Consider the following 12,343-nt stretch of genomic DNA (forward strand, 5'->3'; position numbering starts at 1 on the left):
CTACCCAGGGATTGAACCCAGGTCTTCTACATTGTAGGCAGAGGCTTTACTGTCTGAGCCACCAGGAAAGTCAGGAGGAGAAGCTGCAAAGAAATGATCTGGCCAGATGAACAAGCTCGAGATTGGGATAGCAGGTAAGTTTTCTCCCATGAGACCTGCCTTGGGAGGAGGGCTGTGAGAACCCATCTGAGTCTAGAGAGAAGTTCCAGATCAGCTGGTGCTATCTGATGCCAGGAAGGGCCAGGTTAACAACAGGCCAAATGCTGCATGTTACCCACTCTGCTCCACACGGCACCTCTGGGAGTTATAGCAAGGTGGCTTCTGCCCAGACATCAAAAGACACAGAGAAGCAAAGCAAGAGAAACACAGCCGCTTCAGGATACGGCTTTACACCTGGGACACGGTCCCTCTGCTGTGTAGCGCCACACGGCTCTTGGTTGGATTGTGCTGCTCATTCCCCTCAAAGCCTTCAAGGGCTCAGGGAGGTGACTGAGGATGATAAATTTCCACTGTAAGAACGATATGCTTATCTCATGGGTTTTATTGATCCACTGGGTCACCAGTGGATCCAGCTGGCTAAAAATATTTAGTAGGGAAATGACAGAGGAGTGGTTCTTAACCAGGGGTGACTTTGTCCCAAGGGGACATGTGGCAACGTCTGGAGACATTTTAGGTTTTCACCAAGGTTGGGGGGGTAAAACTGGCCTCTGGTGGGTAGAAGCCAGGGATGATGCCTGACATCCTACAATGTGCAGACAGCCCATACAGCAAAGAGGTACCAGCCCAAAATGTCTACAGTGCTGGGGCTGAGAAATCCTAAGCCAGAGAAAACACAAGTGGAGGTGAAGAGAGCAGAGTGACGGTCACAAGCACGGAATGCTTTATGGGATTAAGGGAAACAGTAAAGGCACACCTGGCCTGCTTGTTTGGAAAAAGGGATGATCAGTGAGCTCTGGGTTCTGGCAAGTTCAAGGACGGCCTGTCTGGGAGGCAAGTGGGCCGCAGACAGCTGTGTACGCAGAGCAGCTTGCCTGGCCCCCGCTGCCGGCAGAGCTGGCTTGTGCTTCCAGCAGAGCGGTAGCCAAGAAACGCTGGGCCACTGAGGTCACAATTCTTGGATGAAGGAAATGCCAAAAGCAGTCATAAGATAAGGACCAAAGAGTTATAGCGGGTTACAAAGAAAAGCAACAAAAATCAGTTTTTAGGTCCCTAACAATACAATAATAAAGAAATGAACTTAAACATGAGGTCATTTTCCCATAACACCTGGGAGACTCTCCCTTCAGGAACAGTCCCATGGGGGAAATCTTTCAACGCTGTATCGCTATGAACTGTAGATAACTGGGGAAGGGGAGCTTCCTTCCCATCTCAGAGCTGCTGAGACGACACCAAGGCTTGGGAGAAGTCAGGCTTTGCAGATGGCATGTGAAAGGAAAAGAAGAGCAACATCCTGCCCGGAACTCCAGGAACTCCTGAGGAGCAGATGAAGACTCCTGTCAATGGGGGAGGGGCCTGGTGCAAGAAACCACTTCCTCCTGAGCTCAGGGCCCTGGAGCCTGGCTCGGAGAAACCAGCACTTACGGAGGCTCCTCAGTCTCCAAGTCACAACCCCACACCCTGAGCGCTAAGAGTCACATCCAGCTCTACCCGACACTAATGCCGCTCCAGCACTTCCCAGGGCGTCTTCTCAGACAGCAAAGAGCCACAGAGACAGGTCAAGGGCATGAGGTGCCGAACTCGGCAGCCAGGGCCCCGGGAACTGCGGGAGCAGCCAGCCCCTGCCCTAAGGCTGGAGACCCGTGAGAGCAGTCTTAGCTGGGTCTCAAGCCGTTCCTCCAGCCTCGTCCTCCGTCCCTCTGCTTGCTGCTTCCCCCCTCAACCCTCTTCCTTCCCCGTCTTCATCCCTCTCCCTCCCATCCTTTCATCTGTCCCCTTCTTCTCACTCTTTTCCTCACTTCCTCTTGGTTGGTGATACTGAAACTGTCAATGGTGTCACATGAAGCTTTATCTTTCCTGCTTCTTATTTGATAAATTATGAAGGACTTTTTAATGTGTCTTGCCAATAAAACCTAAATTCAGTTACCTTCTAACTTTAGTGAGCCCTTTAACCTCTCTGGTGTACCAGCACCCCTAAACAACACCTGTGTATCTGTGTGTGTGCGTTACTCCACCCAGGCTCTGTGTACTTAATCTGTGTGGCTGGGAGCTCAGAATCAATTAATTTCAACAGCAACCGGAGGAACTCAGATTATACATGAGGAAGAATTTCCTCATACTTAAGACTACTGTAGTAATCGCCTACCTAACCTCTCTACCTTCATTCTATCTCCATTTAGTCAACTTTTGTGCAATATTAACATAATGACTCCTTGCTCTAAAACCATCAGCAGTCACCCATTGCCCAAAGAACATAGAGTGCAGATTTCCTCACCTGGTATTCAATGGCATCTATCAAGCTACTAGAAGTTTCCTAACAGTGGTTTCCAGAAATGGAAATTGTGAGAAAACACACTTTTCTCCTCTGAGTATTCATTTACAGGCCAGGTTACCTCACAGAAGGAATGCTAATAAAAAGCACTGCCTGGCCTGCATGGAGGCCTCTCTCCCTCCCAATGAACCACGAGTCCTGCTGCTCATACCCCTGTGCAGCCCTCTCCTGAATCTGAACCGGTCCCATGACCAAGAAGACACAAAGTGACACTGTATGACTTCCAAGGTGAGGCCCTAAGAAACCTTGCCTGTATCTCTCAATACACTCAGTCTTTGTATGTTTCTGCTCAGAACAGCTGCCATACTGTGAGAGGCACAGGGCACATGGAGAGGCCCCGAGCAGGTACCCTCGTCAAAACCGAGCATCAAGTGCCATGTGAGTGAGTCAGTGAGTGAGCCAGTGTGGACACCCAACCCAGCTGGGTGTTCAGATGACTCCTGCCTTGGTCTCCACTCGACTACAGCAACATGAGAGACCCCAAGTTAGAATTACCCAGCTGAGTCCAGTCAACCCACAGAATCATGAAAAATAATAACATGCCAATTTCACTTAAGAATGTCCTAGATGAACCAATAAAAAAACTAACGTTATTAAATCATGCCCCTTGAGTGCATGTTTTTTTCAGGCTGTGCCACGAGGCATGCATGGCCTTAGTTACCCAACCAGGGATTGAACCTGTGCCCCCTGCAGTGGAAGGGAGGAGTCTTAACCACTGGACCATGAGGAACAGGAAAGTCCCAAGTACATGTCTTTTAAATGTCCTTTGTAACAAATCAGGAGTTCCAAGACTGTTCCAAAGAAAAGCAATTGTGCAATTGTTTGAGTTGCAAGCTAAACTAGCCACTTTTTTTTTCCTTCATAAAGTACCATTTTTACTTGAAACAAAAGAATAACAGCCAAATAAATTATGGTTATTTAGATTGGGTATTTAACAAACTTTTTCTTGAAAATGAAGTGAGCTGTCACTTCAAGAAAAGAAACTGACAGTATGTTACCAACAACAACAAATCTAGCTTTCAAGAAAAAAATCCAAATTATAGAAAGCTTGTATCCACCACTGCCAGCTTCACAGCTTCCTAATACTTGAAGGATAAAATCAGTGGTCTGAATATGATTTACTGATGTCGTAAAATGAAATATGTCAACACTTAGAAAATATATATAACTCAGTGAACCAATATTTTCCAAAGACCAAAATAAAAGATCCATTCGAAGTGCAAGATGGGCCAATGGATTATAAATGTCACAAAATATGAGAAGTTTGTTGATAAGGTTTCAGACTCCACATTCCAACTAACCTTTAAGAAACTACCACTTGTCCAGTTTTGGTACAGTATTAAAGAAGAATATCCATAATTATCTGCAAGAGCTATTAAAATACCCTTCTCCTTCTCAATTACCTATCTGTATGAGGCCAGATTTTCTTCATATTCTTCAACTGAGACTGTCCTTCAAGAGACTGAACACAGAAATAGCTGTGAGAATCCAGCTCTTTTCTATTAAACCAGACATTAGCAAAAATGTAAAACAATGTCCCTCCTCTCAACATTTTTGTTTTGGAAAATAGTTATTTTTCATTTAAAATGTCATTTGTGATAAATGTAATGGTTGTATTATTATATTAAATGAATTCATAAATTAGTAATTTTAAAAACTGCCTTGGTTTTAATTTCCAACGCAGTAAACAAAAGTTCATGACGTCCTTAACAATTTTTAAGAGCATGAAGTTGACTTCAGAATAAACCAGCTTCCTTTCAAGGTGGCCAATCTGATGCCCAGTTTCTTTAAGGACAAAGCCAACCCTCACGGATGACTCGCTCCTATCAATGAGTATCCTTGTACGGCACATGTTTTTAGTACTCACTGGCTCTCAGTGTTCAAAAAATGTTTTTATGCATATGTCCAGGCCATGGGGACAGCCATGGACCAGGTCTGAAATCATCTGTCACAGTATCTGGCCCCCAAAAAGTGCCTTAGGTGGGAAAGACTAAGATGACAACACCAGTTTTTTTAGATTAACACTGAAAAATCCAATAAAGCTACAGCCTCATCTTTGCCAGTGGAAACTAAAGAAAGAAAACTTCCGGCTGGGGGCGGGAGCTCAAAGTTAAGAGATGAACAGGACAACTGACCCTGGACATGGACAGTAGCTGCCACTGTGGCGAGCTCCTGCCCAAACAAATGACCAAGCGAATCAGGTCAACGCAGCAGTTCTCCCTGACTCTGGGGAACTTCCCTCTCTGCCTTCTCTCAGAGAACCTCAGAAGTCCTCCCAAATCTTCCTCCTTCCACGCTCACATTTCCTTCAAAGCAAAAGACTTGGTATGGGATTAATAGGAGGGGCCCTTGCCTGAGACCTTCCTGCAAGATCCACAAACAGCCTGACCCCCACAGACTGTCAGACTCATGAGCTCAGCACCCTGTTTGGCAACAGGAAAACCCACAGGGTGTTAGAGGCAGAGAAAGGGAAGCGAAACCCATAAACAGCTATTAAAACTACTGAGCTTCAGAGATTAAAACAAATCAAACAGGAGCCCCACATTTCCCCTGGCCCCCAGCAGAGATCCCACTACGGCCAGGCTTCCCAGATAGTTGGGACAATGAACGTCGAATTCCATGGCACTCCCCTTCTGAGAGTTTATAAAACCTGCCAGGCATACTGAGAGCCAAATAGGGAAACAGCAATGGGAAGTGCGGAGCATTGTTCTGACTCTCCTGAGGACCTGATATCCCAGCAGAGATGCTAGAAACAATTCTACGTATCACGCCCAGCTCCCACATACATGCCAGCAAACCACAGACCTATGAACAAGGACAGAATCTGATTTCTTACCATCATCATTTTCCAAGTGCCTAGTAATACACGTGGCGCACAGCAGGCACTCAAAAATGTTTGTTGCATAAATGAAAGAGAAAGGTGCACACCATCATTGTGGCCTGGCACCCGTATGGACAGAGAAGAACGTCTGTACCTTTATTCATTCAATATTTACTTAGCATTTCCTCTGTACCAGACACTGTCCTAGACACAACAGGAAATAAAATAAGACCCCGCCTTGTGGAGTTTATGTTTCAGTGAGTGTAAAGGTGAAAAGCTTAATGCTCCTCAAAAAAACCATGTTTAAGCCACAGATTCAATAATTATTTAATTAATTACTGTCACTACCAGATGCAGTGACAGGCACCTGGGATCTGCGACCCCGCGCTAGAGAAATCACATGCATCGGTTGTCAGAGGCCCCGAGGTAAGAAAGACAGGATTACCTCTTTGGTGCATCTGTCCTCATCTGTCGGTGAACAGAAGCCACTGCGTGAGTACCATGTGCATACCCCAAAACACCACACAAGGCTGCAGGAGAGAAAGAAACCGCACATCTTTAGCTGAGAGGCACCGGGGGTCAGAAAAACAGCTCTGATACATTATAATGAAACAGGAGGGCTCAGAGGTGCTCCCAGGGTGGCTCCTTCTCTGCCACTGACACATACCCTGAGATGTTGTGATTCTGAGCCTGAGTCAGCAAATATTTCCCAATCCTGGAAGTCATCTGCTCATTTCCAAGTCAGCAGACACCGGCTTTGCTGCTTCTACCAGGTGGGTGGGAGGAGCTGGCGAGGTGAGGGAGAAGCCGGAGTCCAACACTCCCCATGGGTGGCAGCTCATAAACGGAGATGCCCTGAGTCATACTTGATTCCTTGACCAGAGCCCAGTGGAGACAGCACTGGAGTCACACCCTCATCACCAGCCTCTGAGCCATGAAGGCCAAGGACCATGTGCCACGGAAGAAGACCCAGTATCTGAAACCTGATGCGAGAGGCCATCTTCTCCCTGCCAGGCTCAAGCGTGTGCCCAGCTCTCCTGACATCACCGAACTCAGCTGCTGCGAGTGGCTCCTCCCTCCGGATCCAAAGGCACAGAGGAAGGCCCTGTAGTTTGGCTTCCCAGCCTGCAGGCAGCACCCTAGGAGGTGGGCCTCAGTGACAGAAGACAGCTGAAGCCTTTAGCAGCCAAAGGGCCAGCCCCTCCTGAGAGAAGCTGCACCATCCCAGGACACGCCGGGAGCTGCAGGCCCTGGGGACAGCTTGCACAACAGCCAGGACAGCGGTATTCTGTCCAAAAAAGAGGCCTACGAGCTTCCCAGGCCAGCGCCCAACACTGGCTGTCCTCTCACCGGGCCCTGGGGAGCGGGCTCTGAGGGACCACAGGTAGGACTGGAAGGCTGAGTGGGGGCAACTCTTCCTGAGTATGTGGAGGAGGAAAGCAGAAGTGGAGAGGTGAGGAGAAAGGCAGCCAAACAAAAGAGCGGGTCACTGAACTAAGGAGCTGCTGGGCTACCCCATCTGTGGGATAATGTCAGGGGCCTGTCTGCCGAGCTCTGCAAAAATCACCGAATGGGCACTTGGTCGTGGATAATGACGACTACCTACGCAGAAGACGACGGGGTGAACAAACTGCAAGAAGCTATCTGGCCGGAGCTGCTGGTGCCCAAGCTGCTCCCCAAGGACTGGGCCTGACTTCCTCTTGGGCCCTTCTTACTGGCCACCTCAGCGGAGAGTGGTACCAGCGGGTAAGCAGACAGAGCAGCAGAAAACAGCTCAAAAGAGTTGGATGAACTCCTGAGGAGCCAGATGCTGGGCAAAAGGACTACCAAACACACAACCCCAGCTTCATCAGAAGGATTCACCAGAGGGATGTTTCCTACAGGAACAAGGGATCCCTTTTGGTCCTGTCTGCCCAAATCCTTCCCCTAGTGCTGCTTGGGAAAGGGGACTGGCTCAGCCTTCCGCAGCCCTATTCACTCTCACAGAAAAGGTTTTGTGCACAGGAGGGCTCCAAAACTTTAAAGTTTGGTCTGGCCGATTCAGTTGGCTCTCCACCACAGCTCCTGAAGGCTGCCAATTCTGTGTTCAATTCTGGCTCAAAGGCAGAGAGCACGATCCTCAAAAGAGGAGACCCAGAAACCCAGAGCCAGGTGAAACAACAGGCTTTCATTTTTGAACCTGCGAGTGGGTCACGCTTTCAGAATCCTTCAAGATCAGACTGGATAGAGACAGAGGATATGTTATTTCCTGAACATCTCCTGAGTCCCCGAGAGGACTAACACCAAAGAAAGGAGCTCAAACTGAATGAACACATTTGTGACGAACTTTCACCTTGGCAAGAAGGTTAAACATCCAGATGCACCACGAACATGGTGGGTTCTCCAGCCCCAGAGAAGACGATGCCTGTGACTGGAAGCAAGGCAAGCTCCTGGCACTGTCTTCCTAATGCAGACCCACAGACTGCTCGGGCAGATACAACCTGATAGCCTCAGCTACGCCTGGGCAAGGGGAACAGAGCCTCAGTGTCAGCCTCCCTCTTAGAGCCACAGGAAACGAAGCTCCCAAGGGAAACAGAGGGAGAAAAACCTTCAGGAGAACCTGCTCAGTGATTTGACATCAGAAGCCCAGAACACATTCAGTAGGTTAAGAGATGCATGAGGGAAAAAGCAGCAGGTGGTTTGAGCCACCAATAACAAAAGGGATAGATAGCTGCCAGCCTCAGGGCTATCAGGCTGGCAATCTGTTTCAAAACTTGAACAGGAAAAAAATGTTCTGGAGCCAGTACAGAGGAAACAGGTTGAGGTCCACAGGCATTCTCTGGAGACTTCTCTTAGCTCTCTGGGATGGGCATAGGGTGGAGGGTGGGAGGAAGGGCAGAGACAGGCTGGGGTATCATGGTTTAAACGTGTATAATATGTCCAGAGTGTAAAGCCACAAAGCCCTGTTTCCTGGAAGGGGAAAAGAGTTGGATGAGGCCTCCAACTACCCCTGGCACACACCCAATTCAGCGGCTGGTCTCTCCTCAAGGGTTCCTGGAAGTCAACAAACCCATAAAGAGGAAGTACTCAGCTGAGACTGGGAGAATGGTCTATAAATTGGACATTATCCCTGACGCCAACACCGTAGTAAATTCTCCCACACAGACACACGTTATATTCACCTCAGACATTCAGAGCCTTACTTCAATCAAGGGGCTGCACAGCCTACCCCACGTGGATCTCATTTGTGGGTCATGGGAAAACAAAGTAGTGTCTGGAGCTTAATGCTTCTCCCAGAAGCAGAGGCAAGGAACTGGGAGGGAAAGGGAGGTGGATGACAGGAATGCAAGGGACAGGGCTGACTAGAAAGAAATCCTGAGAGCGGAGCAAAAAAAACAGGGCTTCTGCGGGGAACCAGGGTAGGAGAGGCTTAGGTAGACAGGGATTGAAGGCATGGGCTGAAAAAGCCAAGTAACAAGGTGAGAAAGCTGTGGGGGAGGAGTAATAGTGACGGGGTGGGAGTGGGGGGGCAGGCAATTGGAGGAAAGAGAAGACGGGGATGGGGAAATAGAGCAAAGACTGGCAGGGCAAGGATAGGAGGACGAAGACAAGGATGATGAGGCGGGGGTGGGCGCAGAAGCTCTCCAAGGAGACCCTGGGCAGAGAGGGTCAAGGCTTTGGGGACACCAAAGAAGGGATGGAGGAAGAGATGAGAGGCAAGGGTGGGAGGGGACCCAGAGCCTGAGACGCCGGCTCTCAGAACACAGAAGTGGGAAGAGGCGAAGACACGAGGCCCAGAAGGGGCCGCAGAAGTCTGGGGGTCGAGGGGAGGAGGCCCACGGTTAGGGCTCGAAAAGCGACGGGCATCCAAAGGCTGGGGGCGCAACGGCAGCCGGGCGGCGTGCCCGGAGAGCCACGGACAGCCGCGGCCCGCCCGGGCCCGAGTGACGGGAAGCGACGGCCGCCGGGTCGGCGGACCCCCTGCGCCTCTCGCCCCGCACTCCACTCCCCGCAGGGCCTCGCGCACCAGCCTCGCTGCTCGCCTCAGCCCGGGCCCGCGGGTCTCCCGCCTCCGCCGCTCCGCCGACCCACTTCCCAGGACCCGGACTGACCTGTCTCGGCTGCCCCCAGCGCCGCCGCCGCCGCCGCCGTCCCGCAGGCTCCGCAGGCGCCTCCGGCTCCTGCCAAAACTTTTCCCATTAATCCCCGGCTCCGCGCGGCGGCCGCGGCGTCACACGCTGCGCGGCCCGGCCCCGCCCCCGCCAGAGCGACGTCACCGGGCCGCTCGTCCACGCCCCCTTTTCCACTCCCCCTTCCGCTTCGACCGCGGCCAATCACCGCACGTCTGGGATCCGCCCCCCTGACCCTGCCGCTCCGCCCACCACACGCGGTGACGGGCCCACCTGCAGCGCCCTCTGGTGACCAGGGAGGAGCCGGGGCGGAAGCTCCAGGACCTAAAGACACTTCTGGCAGGTATCACAGAAGAGGATTGGAAGTTGGAAGGGAACTTAGCGATTATTTTAGCACAGTCAGTCTCCTTATCTTTCCAGGGAAGAAACAGCCCCAGAGAAGGTGTGTGACTTGCAGTGAGAGGCAATACGGAGGCTGGAACCTGGATATTCCGCTGAAGAAGACTATGCTCCCTCTGATTTTCACAAAAGGGCTTTGTCCTTCAAGTTCAGTTCGTTCAGTTCAGTCGCTCAGTCGTGTCCGACTCTTTGCGACCCCATGGACTGCAGCAAGCCAGGCTTCCCTGTTCATCGCCAATACCCGGAGCGTACTCAAACTCATGTCCATCGAGTCGGTGATGCCATCCAACCATCTTATTTCCATCAGGTGGCCAAAGTATTGGAGTTTCAGCTTCAGCATCAGTCCTTCCAATGAATATTCAGGACTAATTTCCCTTAGGATGGACTGGTTGGATCTCCTTGCAGTCCAAGGGACTCTCAAGAGTCGTCTCCAACACCACAGTTCAAAAGAATCAATTCTTCGGCCTTCAGGAGGCTTCTGTAACTAGAAATTTGGACTTCCCTGGTGATTCAGTCGGTAAAGAATCCGGGTGCAATGCGGAGACCCGGATTTGATCCCTGGGTGGGGAAGATTCCCCTAGAGAAGGAAATGGCAACCCACTCTAGTATTCTTGCCTGGGAAATCCCATGGACATAGGAGCCTGCCGAACTACAGTCCGTGGTGTTGCAAAGAGTCGGACACGACTGAGCGACTAAACCACCACAACTAGAAATCTGTGGTTCTGGATTTCTTACTTTATCTTCCTATTCATCTAATATACTTGCCCTGTAAATGGGGAACATTCTTCCTTCTGTTGTAGAAAATTCTGTTGTCCCTTTTTAATCCAGGTATTTAGAACCTGGAAGGGACTTGTCATCCCAACCTTCAGATATACCATAAAAAGGTACTTAGCAGGGACGTCCCTGGTGGTCCAGTGGCTAAGACTCTGCTCTCCCAATGTAAATGGGCTGGATTTGATTCCTGCTCTGGGAACTGTATCCTGCATGCAGCAACTAAAGATCCAGTGCAGCCATAAATGATTGTTGTTTGTTTGTTTTTAAAGTACCTAGCAGCTGGGATGCAGTCTTTAAAAAAAAAAAAAAAATATTTATCGGCTTCTCTGAGTCTTCATTGCTGCATGCTGGCTTTCTCTAGTTCCTTTTATTTGTGGTAGCCAGGCTTCTCATTGCAATGTCTTTTCTTGTGCATCAGGGACTCTAGGGGCACAGGCTTCAGTAATTATGGCCTATGGTCTTTCGTAGTTGTGGTGCATGGGCTCCGTTGCCCTGAAGCAGGTGAAATCTTTCCAGATCAGGGATCAAACCCATGTCCCCTGCATTAGCAGGGAGATTCTTTTTTTTTTTTTTAATTTTATTTGTATTTTAACACCAAAAACATTTTGTATTGGGGTATAGCCGATTAACAATATTGTGATAGTTTCAGGTGAACAGTGAAGGGACTCGGCCATACATATACATGTATCCATTCTCCAGGCAGATGGATTCTTGACCACTGGACCACCTGGGAAGTCCCTGGAAGACAATCTTATGAAAGAGATTGGATTTGTCATCTGGAGTTGAACAAACTCTGTAGGTATATGATCTCCTCTCCATCATCTTTAAAATAAAGATTACACTCTGCTCTCTCATATACTCCCCAGGATACACCCTCAGATATCTGGTTAATAGAACTGAGTGATTTTTTTCTCTCTGCTTCTCTCTTTCCCGACCTCACCCCCCACTTTGTGAAATGAATGTGCAATACTTTTGTAATTCAGACGTCAACCTCCTTGCCTTTGAGATGGAAGGAAGAATGGTTTGTGGAAGTCAAAGCCTTCCCTAAGATTTCTGCAAATTTCTGGGGTATTTATATTCTCATCAATCTCTCTGCCTCCAGGCTTCAGCTTCTGCGAGGCTGTTGTAGTCACAGTTCAGAAAGGTAGAGACGAAACTCAGCCCCTCCTGAGGACTGCCCAAACCTCTTCCCACACAAAACATTCATGGGTATAGATGGTATGATGCTCCGGGCCCTGGGGCAGGATCACATGATGCATTACAAATAGTTTAAACTCACACAGCTGACATTCTTCGTAAAGTTGATGTTTTCTGATTGGCTTTTTTCCCCTTAGGGCCTGGCTTTTTCCCAAATTACTACCTCTCCTCCCTGCCCCACCATTCTCCCTTCTGCCCAACTGTGTCCAGAGAAAAAAACAAATCCCTCTGGCTTTCTAGGCGCATCTCTTCATTGCTAGGGTTCTTGCCAACATTCATGCCCTGAAGATTTCACTTCCTTCCTTTAAAAGACTCATTTCCCCTAAAGACAGCTCTTTCTCTAAAAGAAATTCTGGAAACACTGTTAAGATAGTACATTTTTTATTCCTTTTTTTTTTTTTAACCTTGCCACAAGTCATGTGGGATCCTGGTTCCCCTATCAGGGATCAAACCAGTATCCCCGACATTGAAAACATGGAGTCCCAACCACTGGACCACCAGGGAAGTCCCAAAGATAGTACATTTTTTTTTTTGATAGTACATTTTAGACCTCAC

The 12,343-nt window shown here is 49.2% G+C and overlaps 1 protein-coding gene across 4 annotated transcripts in view; it reads right to left on the reverse strand.

Annotated features, from left to right (window-relative positions):
• Window positions 1–9,536, reverse strand: part of PPARD (peroxisome proliferator activated receptor delta) — an 86,530-nt gene extending 76,994 nt beyond the window's left edge. For 3 of the 4 annotated variants that reach the window (XM_055571622.1, XM_055571624.1, XM_055571623.1), the window contains exons 1-2: window positions 9,401–9,536; window positions 5,755–5,839 (exon numbers count right to left, since the gene is read on the reverse strand). The gene's annotated coding sequence lies outside the window, so the exon portion shown is untranslated. The remainder of the gene's footprint in view (window positions 1–5,754; window positions 5,840–9,400) is intronic. The other variant, XM_055571625.1, reaches the window with a different exon arrangement.
• Between the last annotated feature and the right edge of the window lie 2,807 nt (window positions 9,537–12,343).

The sequence above is a fragment of the Bubalus kerabau genome, chromosome 3 (assembly GCF_029407905.1).
Source record: "Bubalus kerabau isolate K-KA32 ecotype Philippines breed swamp buffalo chromosome 3, PCC_UOA_SB_1v2, whole genome shotgun sequence".
NCBI lineage: Eukaryota > Metazoa > Chordata > Mammalia > Artiodactyla > Bovidae > Bubalus > Bubalus kerabau.